Below are 15,553 nucleotides of genomic sequence, written 5' to 3'. Positions count from 1 at the left end.
CATTATGAACAAAGGAGGCTGAAGATACCTATTTTAGCATTGCCCACCTGGCTAGTTTGTGAAATGGCGGAGATTAGGCCTCACAGTACCAAGTGGTTTTGAAAATGCCATACCTTACAAAGACCAGAAAGAGGACACGCCAATTATTTTAACCTGAAGTCAACCAAGTCAACCCACGTGCTATCCTCTTCCTCCTCCAAGGACTCTCATGTCAGCATTCCACCTGATTCCACGGCATTGAGCTATTTAGAGATTCGTCTTGGCCTCACAGACCATTTTTTACTAGAAAGTGAGATTAGAGGTTGACCTTCAGTGTCCTTAACAGATGACACCAGAGTACAAAGAAGAGGACCACAAGGCCACGGCACTGCAAGGCCACAAGATCAGAGGGGGAAGCAGGAAGTGCCGAAAATGTCCTACTTGTAAAACAGAGTATGGGGTTCTTGAAGTGTGAATCCACGTACCATAAACATCTAAACAATTTTTTTTATGAGACTGTAGTTTATTAATTCCTGGCAAAAAGACTGGATGGCATTAAGACTTATTAACTTGCTGGCCAATTGGGCAGAGACTGGGAAGGGGGGAAAGAAGAGAGGCCAGCTTTTGCAAAACAGCTGCTTACCCAGTCCTTGAGCCAGACCCAAAGAACTGGGGGAAAGAAACTCCTCATTATATCCTTGTAAGTGAGAGGTTTTGTTTTACAAACTGTGACTGGAAAAAATTTGTCCCAAACTGTTGATAGTAGTTATTTGAAGAGAAATGAACACTCTTTAAAAAACTCCCACTATTGGGGCACCTGGGTGGCTCAGTCGGTTAAGCGTCCGACTTCAGCTCAGGTCATCATCTCACAGTCTGTGAGTTCGAGCCCCGCGCTGGGCTCTGTGTTGACAGCTCAGAGCCTGGAGCCTGCTTCGGATCCTGTGTCTTGCTCTCTCTCTGCCCCTCCCCTGCTCATGCTCTGTCTCTCTCTGTCTCAAAAATAAATAAAAACATTAAAAAAAATCCCACATTTGCAAATGACATATCAGACAAAGGACTAGTATTCAAAATCTATGAAGAGCTCACCAAACTCCACACCCGAAAAACAATCCAGTGAAGAAATGGGCAGAAAACATGAATAGACACTTCTCTAAAAAAGACATCCAGATGGGCAACAAGCACATGAAAAGATGCTCAACGTCGCTCCTCATCAGGGAAATACAAATCAAAACCACATTCAGATATCACCTCACGCCAGTCAGAGTGGCTAAAATGAACAAATCAGGAGACTATAGATGCTGGTGAGGATGTGGAGAAACTGGAACCCTTTTGCACTGTTGGTGGGAATGCAAACTGGGGCAGCCGTTCTGGAAAACAGTGTGGAGGTTCCTCAGAAAATTAAAAATAGACCTACCCTATGACCCAGCAATAGCACTGCTAGGAATTTACCCAAGGGATACAGAAGTGCTGTTGCACAGGGGCACTTGTACCCCAATGTTTATAGCAGCACTTTCAACAATAGCCAAATTATGGAAAGAGCCTAAATGTCCATCGACTGATGAATGGATAAAGAAATTGTGGTTTATATACACAATGGAGTACTACGTGGCAATGAGAAAGAATGAAATATGGCCCTTTGTAGCAATGTGGATGAAACTGGAGAGTGTTATGCTAAGTGAAATAAGTCATACAGAGAAAGACAGATACCATATGTTTTCACTCTTATGTGGATCCTGAGAAACTTAACAGAAGTCCATGGGGGAGGGGAAGAAAAAAAAAAGAGGTTAGAGAGGGAGGGAGCCAAAACATAAGAGACTCTTAAAAACTGAGAACAAACTGAGGGTTAATGGGGGATGGGAGGGAGGGGAGGGTGGGTGATGGGTATTGAGGAGGGCACCTTTTGGGATGAGCACTGGGTGTTGTGTGGAAACCAATTTGACAATAAATTTCATATTAAAAAAAAATCCCACCATCAACATACAATTTTAGCAGATAATCACCTTTTTTCATTCTTCCTTATACTTTCAGAAGCACAATAATAACACCTTAAGTGTGTAAAGCAATTGAGCCTTTGCAAAGTGTTCTTGTCCATTACTTCAACCGATTCATATACATCCTATATAAGAATTCTCCTTGCACAAACCGGACTGAAACCTCCCCAAAGACGAAATAAATGTAGGGAGACTTCACACTGAGGGCAGAGATTGCTATGCAGACCATTGTTCTAACTCCCTCTTGTAAGCTGCTATTGCTGTGTTCACTTCGGGTCCACATAATTTTACTTCCAACCCTCAATCCTACCACAAAATTGAGTTCAGAAGGTATTCTGTTTGGGTTTTCTCTTGGTGTTTATTTACATGCCTGCCTCCTGGCTAAAATCAATGACACATGGCTACTTTGAGAAGGAAGACAGAAATCATTTCAACATAACTTTCCCAGGAGTAAGATTAATGCCCCCTTTTCACCTGTCTTCTTTATTTGAAGTCAAGTAGATTTAGTCTTTCAGTCTGGTTAAAGCAATTTGGGGAACCAATTCTTTGTGTAAATAAGTCAATTACTACTAAGAACTACCGTGAATGGTTAATAATTCTTTGGGGGCCACCTGTAGACTTATATGCTGGGAAAGGCAATTTACAAATTAGACCTCTGTGATTTGAAAAAGTGCCTCATTTTCTTTCATTGGTAAAATCAAGACCACTGAATTATTGGATAGTAATGGGCTAGCTTCCCAAAAGCTTTAATATTCCTGTTTTGCACTACTCTCACCAAGTAAAATGACTTCAATATTAAAATCAAAAACATTCTCCTAGGCGATGTATGTATTAATTATCTTGATCTTGGTGATCGTTCCACAATATATATGTTTCTATCAAACCATCACATTGTACATTTAAAATATATACAATTATATTTATCAATTACTCCTCAATAAAATTGGGAGGAAAGAGGGGAAAAAAGAATATTCTCACCAAATCCAAATATCAAGATGATATGATGGAGAAAGGTGGCCACCTTGGAAAACATAATCAGATTTCAACACATCATTGAGGAAAAGAGAAAGAAAGAGAAAAAGAAAGAGGGTCAGAGAGAGAGAGAGGGGAGAAGGGAAGTCAGAATTCATAGGCTACAAAACAGAAAAAATATTACAGCTAACGAAAGTGTTCAGTTGTTCCCGTGGTTGGAAAATAGGATAAAAGGACCAGAACTGACCCTTGTCTATAATATTTTAATATTTAATAAACATGGCATTTTAAATCAGGGGAGGAGGACAGAATATCAATAAATGGTATTGATAAAATTTGCTACCATTTTTGAAAAGTAATTCAGATAGAATAAAAATCCTAATTTTATTTTAAGTTTAGATTAAAATTTTAACATTATAAAATTGCCGAAAATTATAAATCAATAGTTGTCTAATTTTGGGGATAAAAGTATCTTTAGGAATAACACCAAAGGCATCACCATAAAGTAAAGACAGACACATCCAACTTCTTAAAAATTTAAAGTTTTTGTATATCAAAAGCATCCACAAGGGGCGACTGGGTGGCTCAGTCGGTTGAGCATCCTATTCTTGATTTCAGCTCAGGTCAAGATCCCAGGGTTGTGGGATTGCACCCCACATCCACCTCAGTGCTGAGTGTGAAGCCTGCTTAAGATTCTCTCTCTCTCCCTCTCTGCCCCTCTCCCTTGCTTGTGCACGCTCTCTCTTCATTAAAAAAAAAAAAAAAAAGCATCCACAAGGGGCACCTGCATGGCTTGGTTGAGCATCTGACTCTTGTTTTTGGCTCAGGTCATGATCTTGTGGCTTTGTAGGCTTGAGCCCCATGTCAGGCTCTGCACCAATAGCGAGATATCTGAGCTGCTAAATAAACTTTAAAATAAAATAGAATAAATAAAAAAGCATACAAGATACAAGTCGTTTGTCAAGAAACATATTTTAACATGTATTAAAAATATTTTCTTGGGGCGCCTGGGTGGCTCAGTTGATTGAGCATCTGACTTCGGTTCAGGTTACGATCTCATGGTTCATGAGTTCAAGCCCCATGTCAGGCTTTGCTCTGGTAGCGAGAAGCCTGCTTTGGATTATCTATCTCCCTCTCTCTCTGCCCTTCCCTGACTTGTGCACACACTCTCTTTCAAAAAAAAAAAAAAAAAAGAATAAACATTTAAAAAATATTTTCTCATCTTCTATAAGTTGTCTTTTCATTTTCTTAATCATTTATTTTGAGAACAAAACAGCATGGGTGAATTTCAGAAACATGCTTTGTGAAAAAAGTATACTTTGGATTATTCCATTTATATGAAGTTTTAGAATAGGAAAAATTAATCTAAAGTGATGGAAATTAGATCCATGTAAAATGGACAAGGGAACTTTTTGGGGTGACAGAAATATTCTATATCTGGATTGTGGTAATGGCTATGTGGGTATATACATTTAACAAAACTCATTAAATTGCACATTTAAAGTGGATACATTTTATTGTATGTAAGTTATATTGCAACGATGGGGGAAAAATCCATGGTAAACATCAAAGAAAATGACAAACTGAGAATATTTGCAACATCTAAGACAGATAAATTTGTGAGGTCCTCATACACAAATGACTCTTAAAAATCAATAAGAAAAAAATGAACATCCTAGTATAAAATTGCAAAAACACCTAAAGGAGTCACTCATAAAAGGGGAAATAGAAATTGACAGTAAATATGAAAAGAATCTAACTTTTTGGAAATCAAACACAAATTAGAAAAACAACAATACAATTTATTATCTATCAAGCTGATTATTTTTAAAAATATATATTAAATATGTAGGCTTGCTGAGGGCAGGGAGAAAAAGACATTTGCAGATCCCTAGTGGAGTGTAAATTGGTACAAAATTCCTGGAAGAAAAATTGTCCATATATGTATCCAACATCCTTCTGCTTGAACAGGATGTCTAGATGTAGGGACTATGGGAGGGCATGCCTATTTTCTCTTCAAATACCCCTGGTTCAAAGATCCTTAAGTTTATGCCTCTGTTATGTGCTTCTGTCCCAGAAATTAAAATATAACCTTAATTGATATAGCCCAGAATAGCACTTGTAGACACCAGATCTCCAAAACAGTTATCAAATGACAGTCTCTGAATGTGTACCCACTAAAGGGACCAGAGGGGACTGACTCATCAAATCATAGGTAGGCCCCTGGTTTCATATCAGTGTTGGCTCACATGGGGCCCCACCATTGTGAATGGCAGTCTTCTGTAGCTCATGGCTAGCAGAGCTGTCACCTGTCACCAGGCTTGGCCCAGTCACCATGGCCAGGGGGATGGAGTCCTCTGGTTGGCCAGATGGGTTGTATCCTCTCCCCGGCAGTAAAGGTCAACATATTTGATTTAGTCTCATTTAGATCAAACAGGGTAGGGGAGGAGTTCCCAAGAGAAGGAATGATGGCCAGGCTAAAAAGGTAAGAGATTTTACTTTGGAGACAAGCAGGCGTTCTTTTACCTCCATGCTCAGACTCCAACTTCCTCTTACCTGGGGGCCTTCCTCTGGGGCCATTTCTCTGTGTTACCTAATGAATGAGCCATAAAGTGAATAAACTCAAATCTCGTGTGTGTTTGCCATCCCATCATCCCTCGCGCACCAGGAGAGATGGTGCCTCTTTCTTGGCTGTAGTGGGATTTGTCCTCCCTGCTGTGATCACAGGTGATGTGCGAAAAAAAGAGTGGGCAAGGTGGCATCTAAAGAGAAAACTGAAAGGGCACCTGAGTGGCTCAGTTGGTTAAGCGTCTGACTTCGGCCAGGTCATGATCTCATGGTTTGTAAGTTCCAGCCCCACGTCAGGCTCTGTGCTGACAGCTGGGAACCTGGAGCCTGCTTCAGGTCCTGTGTCTCCCTCCCTCTCTGCCCCTCCTCCGCTGGTGCGCTCTCTCTCTCTCAAAAATAAATAAATAAACTGTAAAAAAAAAAAAAAAAAAAGAAAGAAAAGGAAAACTGGAGTCCTAGAAAAAGGCTGTCTCAACCTGAGAATGTGTATATATGAAATAGGCTCTGGGCTATGAGGCAGAGGAGTTTCACTATATTCTGTGCATCGACCATCCATACTAGGTTCCATCCACAGGTGACCAGAGCTGGAAGATTAACCAAGTGCCTTTTCCAGTCGATACTAACCTCTCCCTTCTTTAATTTCCCGCTGCAGTTTGCATCAGCCCACGACTGACCTTCAAGTTGTTCTTGCATTGTTTCAAAGGAATTCGGTATGCCTCTTAAATGCCAGGAAAACCACAAGGCAAATTCTACCTCCTGAAGCCTTTCTTGATTATCCCAGTCTGGGGTGATCTCTCTCTCATTATCCCTACCATCACATTGGTGATAATCACATTCTGGTTTGTGGCAGCTTTTCTTGTGTTGCCTTGAATTACGATATATTTTTTAGCATCAAGGTTTACTCTTTCCTCCCCACAGATTTGTCTGACATGTCTTGAGATGCCCAACTGCATACAGCACACAGTGCCAGGCAATATAACCTCAGTGGCTCAGAACCTGGGCTCCAGAGTCAGATACGTAGATATGAATTCCAGCTCTGCCACTGACTAATTGTGTGACTTGTTCCTCGGCCTCTACGTATCTTCCTTATCTATAAAATGAGGACAAGAGTGGCACTTACTTCACTGGGCTGTTATCAGGAATGAGACAAATGCATGGCAAGGGCTTAGCCCAGTTCCTGATGGTGTTACAAGTGCTCAGTAAATGTCAGCTATTAGGATGTAAGTGCTTAGTAAATACCCACTGATTGAATGGCTCTAGCGGAGAGAAACTTTAATAGAGGGCTGTTCTAGAGTGGCGTGAACCCCTGAAAAGGGGAAGGACAGATTCACAGACCTTGTCCAACAGGCTGCACAGGACAGGTCAAATATTATCGTGGCACTGAGGGTTCAGGTTGAGGTGGGAGAAATGTAAGGAAGAAAGGGCACACCTGAGGTTTTATGACACAAATAAATTGTTGGAATATTATTAATCCATTCAACAAGTATTTACTGTGGTATTGCAGGAAAACAAGAAATTTCCTTTCTTGGACCTAATGAAGAATGTGATATACAGGGCATTTCACTTCTTTTCCATATTAATGCATCAAGCTGTTCTAGTTCAAGCCTCTATGGCTTTTGACCTGAATCATTGTGATTGTCTCTTAACTAGGCTTCACACCCACCCTGTTCTTTTCCTTACCAATACACTGAGCAGAGTTAGTCAGGCGAGTTTTCTAAAATACTTGAAAACTTTATTCCCTTTCTGAAAATCCTTACTTGCTCCCTGCTGCCAGGGTGTTCTGTCCCTCCTGGACACCCGAAGCTTCTCACACATCCAAGTGTATTGAGGACGGTCTTCCCTGGCTATCTACCTAGCAAATGCTTTCTCTCCCTTTATGAACCAGCTCCAGGATCAGCGCCCCTGAGAAGCCCTCCATGTCCATCAGAGCCCAGCTAGAAATACAGAAACCACCTTCTCTATTCAAATAGAGTGAATTTAGTATAGGGCATTGGTTTCCAGGTGATGGAAAAACCAGGGGACAGTGAGGCAAAGCAGAGATTAGCACCAGAAAGAAGCTGCTACCACTCCCAGGCTGGAGGTGCAAACAGGTTACCAGATCCCAGGGGCTGGGATCGCCCTGCTGAAGCAGGATCCCAATGGGCCTGTTCAGTAGGAGGTAGGGTTATGGCAGAGACACAGATGCTTTGCAGATTTTGAAAACAGCACTCCAGGCAGGGAAGGAAAGAGAGATACCCTGACTCTCCCTCTCTCCCATCCTCCAGTCTGTCACCATTGCCTCTCACTGGTTGAACCAGCGAGAAGCCAGCTGACACTGGTCTGCAGGAGTTCCCTACTCCCACCCACAAAACAGAGCAAAGCCAAGGAAGTGTGAGGAATGGGGCTGCTCCCTGTCCTGAGTCCCTTAGGCAGATTGTCATAGTCTCTTCTCTGCTCCCTCAAATCTGCCCCATCTTTTTTATAGCCCTGATATACTAGGCTGTGATTTCTGTGTTTTTAAGTCTGTTTTCCTTAAAGGATTGTGTAATTCCAAGGGTTAGACAATGGCCTATTCATCTTGGTATCCTCAGTTCCTGGCATAGTTCACAGTACATAACAGATATTTACTTTCTGTTGGATATCTACTAAAAGGAAACTCCTAGAGTCACCTCTAGCTAGCCCTCCTCTTCCATCTTCTTGCTTGATTCATGTACCTTGACTGAACTCTCAGCACTAAAGAATGAATAAGAAGGAGCTTGGGGTCCACTCAACTCTCTGGGTCTGCAATTCACAGCCTTACATTTAAATGCACCCAACAACAAATCACAATAATAATTTATACTCAGAGCGCCATCAACATATTAACCTTCTACCTTGCCATAGCTACATGAAAATTATCCATGTAAATTCCCTCCAAATCTCAAGATACCATCCCTCCACCACCCAAGATGTTTCTAGGCCACCTCTCCCTGCTGTTAATCAGTGTGTGCTCAGGGTAAACAAACTAATTTTAAAATCAGCTTAAGCAAAACATAATTAGGAAGATAAATTAGCTGCCCCCCCCTAAATTGCATAATGAATGCCCAAGGAGAAATTTTTATTATCTACCATTTCTATTATCTGTGTAACGTTTTCTCTTCCATCATTGTAGATGATACTCAGCTGACAGTGTAGAGAAATACCACAGAACTTCACTTCTGACCTTGACTGTCTGTACAATGATTACCAAAGGAGAAAACTGGCTATTTGTGTTTTTGTTTTTCTTATCTTGAATTTATAACACCAGCCTAGTTGGAGAGGGAAAGAGGTCTATAATTATAGTCAGACAATCAGGGTTCAATTCTTGGCTCTGATTTATTGCTGTACAATCATGGACAAGTTAGGTCAACTCTGAAAAATCAGTTTCTTCATATGTTAAATAAGGAGGATGATAATGCCTATCTCATGGACAATCACAGCCACACATTCTTCCTCTCTGGCTCTAAGCACTTCATAAGAATTGATTCCTCCAATCTTTGCCATGAATGACTTACCGTTATTTTTTACTTTACACATAAGGAAACAGGCAAAAAGATCAAGCAACCTCCTCAAAGGGCTGTTGTATAAAGTGAGTGTGATTTTGTACATTGAAATCATTAAGTAATTGTTTAAAACACAGTAGGTGCTCGATCAATTTTTTCCTTTACAGGCCCCCTGCCCAACCCATCCCCCACCAAAATAACTAGTGTGTATAGAAATTGGTTTGTTATTGAAGTTCCTTTGATAAGAGGCCTGGATCCTTCATTCCTAGTTTTGCATTCCCTGTACTGTGTAAAATGAAATATCAGACCGTATCAGCAGCTACCAATCAGTGGCCTGTGAGAGGAATCCGGCCTGCAGTTACTTTTGCTATCTTGCATAATATTTATATTTAAAGTTTTTTTAATGTTTATTTATTTTTGAGAGAGAGACAGAGAGAGGAGAGTGCAAGCAAGGGAGAGGCAGAGAGAGAGGGAGACCCAGAATCTGAAACAGGCTCCAGGCCCTGAGCTGTCAGCACAGAGCCTGACACAGGGCCTGAACTCACGAGCCGCGAGATCATGACCTGAGTTGAAGTCAGGTGCTCAACTGACTGAGTCACCCAGGCGCCCCAGTATTTATATTTTTTAAAAGTAGCTGCTAACATTAAAAAATCAGTAGGTTTCTGTCTGTTTGTCTGTCTCTCTCTCCCACACACACACTCACTCACTCACTCACTCACGAGGCTTCTCTTGAAAAACCAACTCATATGACCATGTGGACTCTTACTCCCACAGGTCAACATTCATTTCAAGTTGAGTGTGGCCACCTCCTTTCACACGGGACACAGATTTCCCAGTTTGCCATAGTTCCCACTTCTCACAGCTTCTTGCAGACATACGGGTCTTTCTCCTTTCCATCACTAAGAGTCCATGATTCCCTGACACCTGACAGCACTTCCCAGAGAAAGCATCCACTGTAGGGCACCATAGTTTTTCACTGAATGGTATTGTCATCCAATTCATTCCAATTTAATTAGGACTTACCCCTTACTACCATTTTTTTAGGCTTAATTGAGACATAGAGCACGAGCAAGGGGAGGGGCAGAGAGAGAGAGGGAGACAGAATCCCAAGCAGATTCCACAACCCCTTTTTAAACTGAAAGTCCTGGGGCGCCTGGGTGGCTCAGTCGGTTGAGCGCCGACTTCAGCTCAGGTCACAATCTCGCGGTCCGTGAGTTCGAGCCCCGCATCGGGCCCCTGTGCTGACAGCTCAGAGCCCGGAGCCTGTTTCAGATTCTGTGTCTCCCTCTCGCTGACCCTCCCCCGTTCATGCTCTGTCTCTCTCTGTCTCAAAAATAAATAAACGTTAAAAAAAAAAAACTAAAAAAAAAAAATAAACTGAAAGTCCTGCATCCAGGAACTCCTTGGTCCCAGGCAAAGCAGGCTGGTCATTCTGTGTCACACCACAAGATTAGCCCCACAGTGGGCCCTCCCATCTGGGACATGATGATGCCCTCCTCTGGGACATTGCTTCTGAGTTTCCTTGGGCAACTGTGCAGTGCTGAAAGAGCATGTATCTGTGGGGGGAGCTGGGGTGGGCTGAATCAGAGAGCCTAGACCTTGTTATATGACTAGTTCTCCTGATCGGGCTTTGTATGACCTTAGGTGGGTCATTTTGTCTCTGGGTCTCTCTGCTCTGCTTTTCATTCATTCACCAAATACTTACCAAATGCCTTCCATATGCCAGGCACCATTCAAGGCACTGATGTCACAAGAATGAAGAAGCGAGAACAGGTCTTTGCCCTTAGAGAACTCATATCTGTAAGAAGAAACAGATATTAAAACAAATAAACAATATCTGATAAAATTTCAGGTGGGGATAATGCCATAAAGAAACCACTGACCATGGAGTGCCTGGGTGGCTCAGCTGGTTAAGCATCTGACTTGGGCTCAGGTCATGATCTCGTGGTCTGTGAGTTTGAGCCCCGCATTGGCTCTGTGCTGACAGCTCAGAGCCTGGAGACTCTCTTCGGATTCCATGTCTCCCTCTCTCTCTGTCCTTCCCCTGCTCACACTGTCTCTCTCTCTCTCTCTTTCTCTCTCTCTCTCTCTCTTTCTCTCTCTCTCTCAAAAATAAATAAAACAAAAAAAAAAAAAAAAAAAAAAAAAAAAGGAGACAATTGACTATATGAGAGAAGCAAAGGACCCGGAGGCCATCACCAATTTTGGTGGATGCTAAGGAATATCAGAAATCAGTCAAAGTTCTGCTTGGACTCCTGTTTTGAACGATATGTGGTTTTCCTTTTTTTTTTTTTTTTAACCTTTATTTTTTCAGAGAGCGAAAGAGAGAGCAGGAGAGGGTCAGAGAGAGAGGGCGCCTAGGGGCTCCAAAGTGGGCTGCACACTGACAGCAGAGAGCCCAAGGTGGGGCCTGATCCCATGAACTGTGATATCACGACCTGAGCCAAAGTCAGATGCTTAACTGACTGAGCCACTTACATGCCCCTGAATAACTGTAATTCTTAACTTTAGGATCTTTTGGTGCAAGGAATATATGTAACAATTTAATTGTTCAATTACAAAATATATCTTTCTCAGTGAAATACTGCTTTATGGCTACAATCCATATCAATATCAAATATGGTTTTCATACAGATGGATTGGAAATGTATCAAGTCAAATCCACCCAAATAACAGCACAAGGGTTGAGAAAAGAGAGAAGGCCAAGCTTATCAGCAAATCTGACATTTTATTAAACAAAGTGTAGCCGGAGTCAGAGGCCCATGTGCTAAAGCCAGAAGCAGAAAAATAAATGAATGAATGAATAAATAAACTATGTAATACCTGTTTCTCTCCCCTGAAAAGAGCTGTATACTGCCTTAAAGAAGGAAGCAACCACTTTATAACAAATTCAGTAAGGGACAGCACTACAGTATGCCATTCATTCATTCATTCATTCATTGTACAAATATTGAGTACCTACTGTATGCCAACATTGTTACTATAAATAATGAAAGAAGGTGATATTTGGTAAGTCCAAAATATTTCTCTATGTTTAAAATAGCCCTTATTTTACTTTTCAGGTTATAAAATAATAAAATGCTAAGAAATTGCTTTTTATAATTTTAAAGCTTAAAAATGTAATACAAGCCATCCTTTACTAAGCCAGGGCTTTTCAACCTTGGTACTATTGACATTTGGGGATGGGAAATTCTTTGTTGTGGAGGCTGTCTTATATGCATCGTAGGATGTTCAGCAGCATCCCTGGCCTCTGCCCACTAGACGCATCAGTGTTAACACACACCAGTTGTTAACATTAAAAATGCCTCCAAGCTTTGCAAATGCCCCAAGGAGGCAAAATCTCGTGCGTGAGAAGTGCTACTGTAAGCAATCCACTTTGCTCCCACAATAGGGAGCTCAGAAATGAAGTCTTAAGGAGAGGCCCCTTTTTTCCTCCGGGCAAATAAACAGGAGATTTCCACCTGGAAGAGCCCTGGCACTGCCCTTCCCTTCTTGATGCCAACACACCAACCCTCTGGAGAAAGGCAGCACTGTCCCAAGTCTGGAAGGGGAGGACGGGCAGGCTTGGGCTCTGCTAAAGGGATCAACCAGCTTCTGAAGCTTACACTGCGTGCGTCATGGCTGCTGATCCAGGCCGTGCCCCAGCCCTGGGCTCCTCCAAATGAGCTTTGCTAACAAGCCTGAGAGAAAAGCTTCCCCTGTTTGAGGCTTACACACCCATCTGTGAGTCCAGCGGTCTAAGCCAGGCAGATTAAAACTGTGCCTGTCTATCTTGAGCACTGTTATGAGCGAGTCTCCAAAGCTGGAAGCAGGGCACGCCTGCCTGTCCTTGCCCTTCTATAAGGACTTTACAAAGAGCCCATTGTGCACAACCTAATCTGAGATAGAACTAATGCACCTGCCTACCCATTTACTCCCAGCTTTGGCTGGTTCTTCAGAGCAAACTCTAGTTGTATAGAAGCAAACATTTTGAGTTGATAGAAAATGTCAACATGAGCCCAAATCAGGCACAACGTTTGTAGGTGCCTGTAATCTGGGTCCTGGCTGCTTAGAACAAAAGGGAAATTAGTCTCGTGTGTTCTAACTTAGTAAAGTCAGATTCAACCGTTCTCAGTCACAAAAGAGAGAGCTGAATAAACAGGGAGAGGGTAAGAGAATCCAGGTTCTGCTTTTATTCACTAATTTCCTAAATATTTGTTGAGTCCCTGTCATATGCCCAACACTGTGCTCTATATGTGGGGAGAACTCAGCTTTAGATGGAAAGTTTACGGACCACTCTTCAGCTCCAGCTGCTTGTTGTCATAATTATCTATAAGTCAGTTTTGCAAGATCTTCTGAATTTCCAAGAGAAACCAGGAAGCATGATTTTTATGTAAAATCTTTTAAGTTTTAAGCATAGATTAAAATTTTAAAGCAAAAACTGAACAAAAAAATCCCTTGAGGACAAATCCAGTTTCCAAGGCTTCTAGTGTAGAGGCAATGAGAAGTAGTAGTTAAGAGTGAGGTACTCTGGGGGCATGTGGATTTCAACTCAGGTCATGACCTCACAGGTTCAGGGGATTGAGCCCCGGCATAGGTCTCTGTGCTGACAGCGTGGACTCTACTTGGGATTCTCTATCCTCCTTCTCTTTCTGCCCCTCCCCTGCACACACACACACTTTCTCTCTCCTGCTCTCTCTCAAAATAAAAAAATAAACTTTAAAAAAAAAGAGTGAAGTACTCTGTGATGAACACTGAGTAATGTATAGAATGGCTGAACACCTGAAACTAATATAATACTGCATGTTGATTATCTTGAAATTAAAATTACAAACTTAATTTTAAAAAAGTGACATACTCTGGCTCTACCTCTTGCTTCCTGTGTGACCTTGGGCAAGTTATCTAAGCTCTTTGTGCCTGTGCCTTACTCTCCTCATGTGTAAAATGAGTATGATAAAGCATATTGTAGATTTAAATGTGAGAATACATGTACATGCCTGGTCTATAATATCTCAGTAAATGTGAACTTTCATTTTTTTAAGTTTATTTATTTATTTTGAGAGACAGTGTGAGCTGAGGAGAGGCAGAGAGAGAGAGAGAGAGAAAGAAAGAGAGTCTCAAGCAGGCTCTGAGCTGTCAGCACAGAGCCTGATGTAGGGCTCAGTCCCACAAATCGTGAGGTCATGACCTGAGCTGAAATCAAGAGTTGGACGCTTGACTGACTGAGCTACCCAGGCACCTTGTGAACTACTAGTTTTATAGGTCATTTGCTACAACAGGAATCTTTTACAGCAGCCTTGAGAGTTGAACATTTAATCACCGTTCATGTATATCCTGGGACAGGAAGCTCATGACTTCTTAGGGAATGCCAGTTGTATAACAACCCCCATTGATGGCTTAATCCAATGTATGTTCATTTATTGCTCATGTCCCAGTCCAATGTAGTCAACACAGAGAGTGCTCTATTCTACTCCATGCCCTTTGAATCCACTTACCTCCCATCTGGTGGCTTTACCATCCCCAAGGACCTTCCCAGAATCCTCTCCTGGGTTCTCTGCTTTCAGCCAGCTAAGAGAGTGAAAGAGAAAAAGAGAGAAATTGAGAGAATATCAGGTGTATTTAATCTGCACATTATAATTTGCTAGAACCCTGTTACATGGCCCCAATCTAATTGTAAAGGAAGTTAGAACATGAAGTGTTCCTCTGCATCAAGGAAGAAAAACTAGCATCGGTGAACTTCTAAACAATCTCTGCCATGCTATGCATTCATAGAAACACAATTATGCAAACTTAAAATGTTATCTGTTTGTCCCTGGCTTGCCCTTCTTTGCAACATGTCCAGGAGAGCAGGAAGACACAAGTGTGGGAACAGATAGGTTTGGATTTGAAACTCAGTTTCTATACTTGCTCAGTCCAATACTATGGACCTTGGGCAAATTCCTTTAAGTCTCTGTGTGTCAGTTTCCTCATATGAAAAATGAAGATTGTCATTACCTCCCTGGGTTGTTGTAAGGATGGATAAGTTAATGTATGTATTAGCATACTACATAATATCTGGTATATAACCTAGAAGGTGCTCATTTAATGTTTGTCTCCTTTTTCACATGAATGGTATCCAGGTATTTAAAGATGACTATGATTATTTCTGTTAAGTTTTCTTTTCTCACAGTTTCATCAGCTAGTTTCATTATTTTTATGTGAGAACCTTTCTTGAATCATAATATTTATTCATGGCCATCACATGTTCCTTGGGGGAAAAAAAAAACAAAAGATAAAATAACTATCACTGTAATCCCTACACTCAGACACAACTTTTGTGAATGTGTGGGCTGGATTCTCCCAGACATTTTTGTTAGAGGCTCTGTAGCATACCCACTGTCCTGACGACCAATTCATGGAAATATCCCAGTTTGTCCAGGGACCACACATGATACCTGCCTTAGTTTAGGTTTCTCTGAAAGCAGACCCTGAAACAAGATTTGGGTGCAGAAAATTTAGGGGGGGGGGATGTTATCTTAGGAAACACACGTGAAGGAAAGGGGCAAGAGAGAAAAGTCAATAAAT

At 41.6% G+C, this 15,553-nt stretch overlaps 1 long non-coding RNA gene across 2 annotated transcripts in view; it reads right to left on the bottom strand.

Annotated features, from left to right (window-relative positions):
* The window catches only part of LOC102902047, a 43,628-nt gene that overhangs the window by 7,251 nt on the left and 20,824 nt on the right, over nt 1-15,553 (bottom strand). For both annotated transcript variants that reach the window (XR_006601137.1, XR_006601138.1), the window contains exons 2-3: nt 14,485-14,557; nt 10,716-10,808 (exon numbers count right to left, since the gene is read on the bottom strand). This is a non-coding gene — a long non-coding RNA (uncharacterized LOC102902047). The remainder of the gene's footprint in view (nt 1-10,715; nt 10,809-14,484; nt 14,558-15,553) is intronic.

This window comes from Felis catus, chromosome A1 (genome assembly GCF_018350175.1).
Source record: "Felis catus isolate Fca126 chromosome A1, F.catus_Fca126_mat1.0, whole genome shotgun sequence".
Taxonomy (NCBI): domain Eukaryota; kingdom Metazoa; phylum Chordata; class Mammalia; order Carnivora; family Felidae; genus Felis; species Felis catus.
This window is presented reverse-complemented; position numbering and strand designations above follow the sequence as displayed.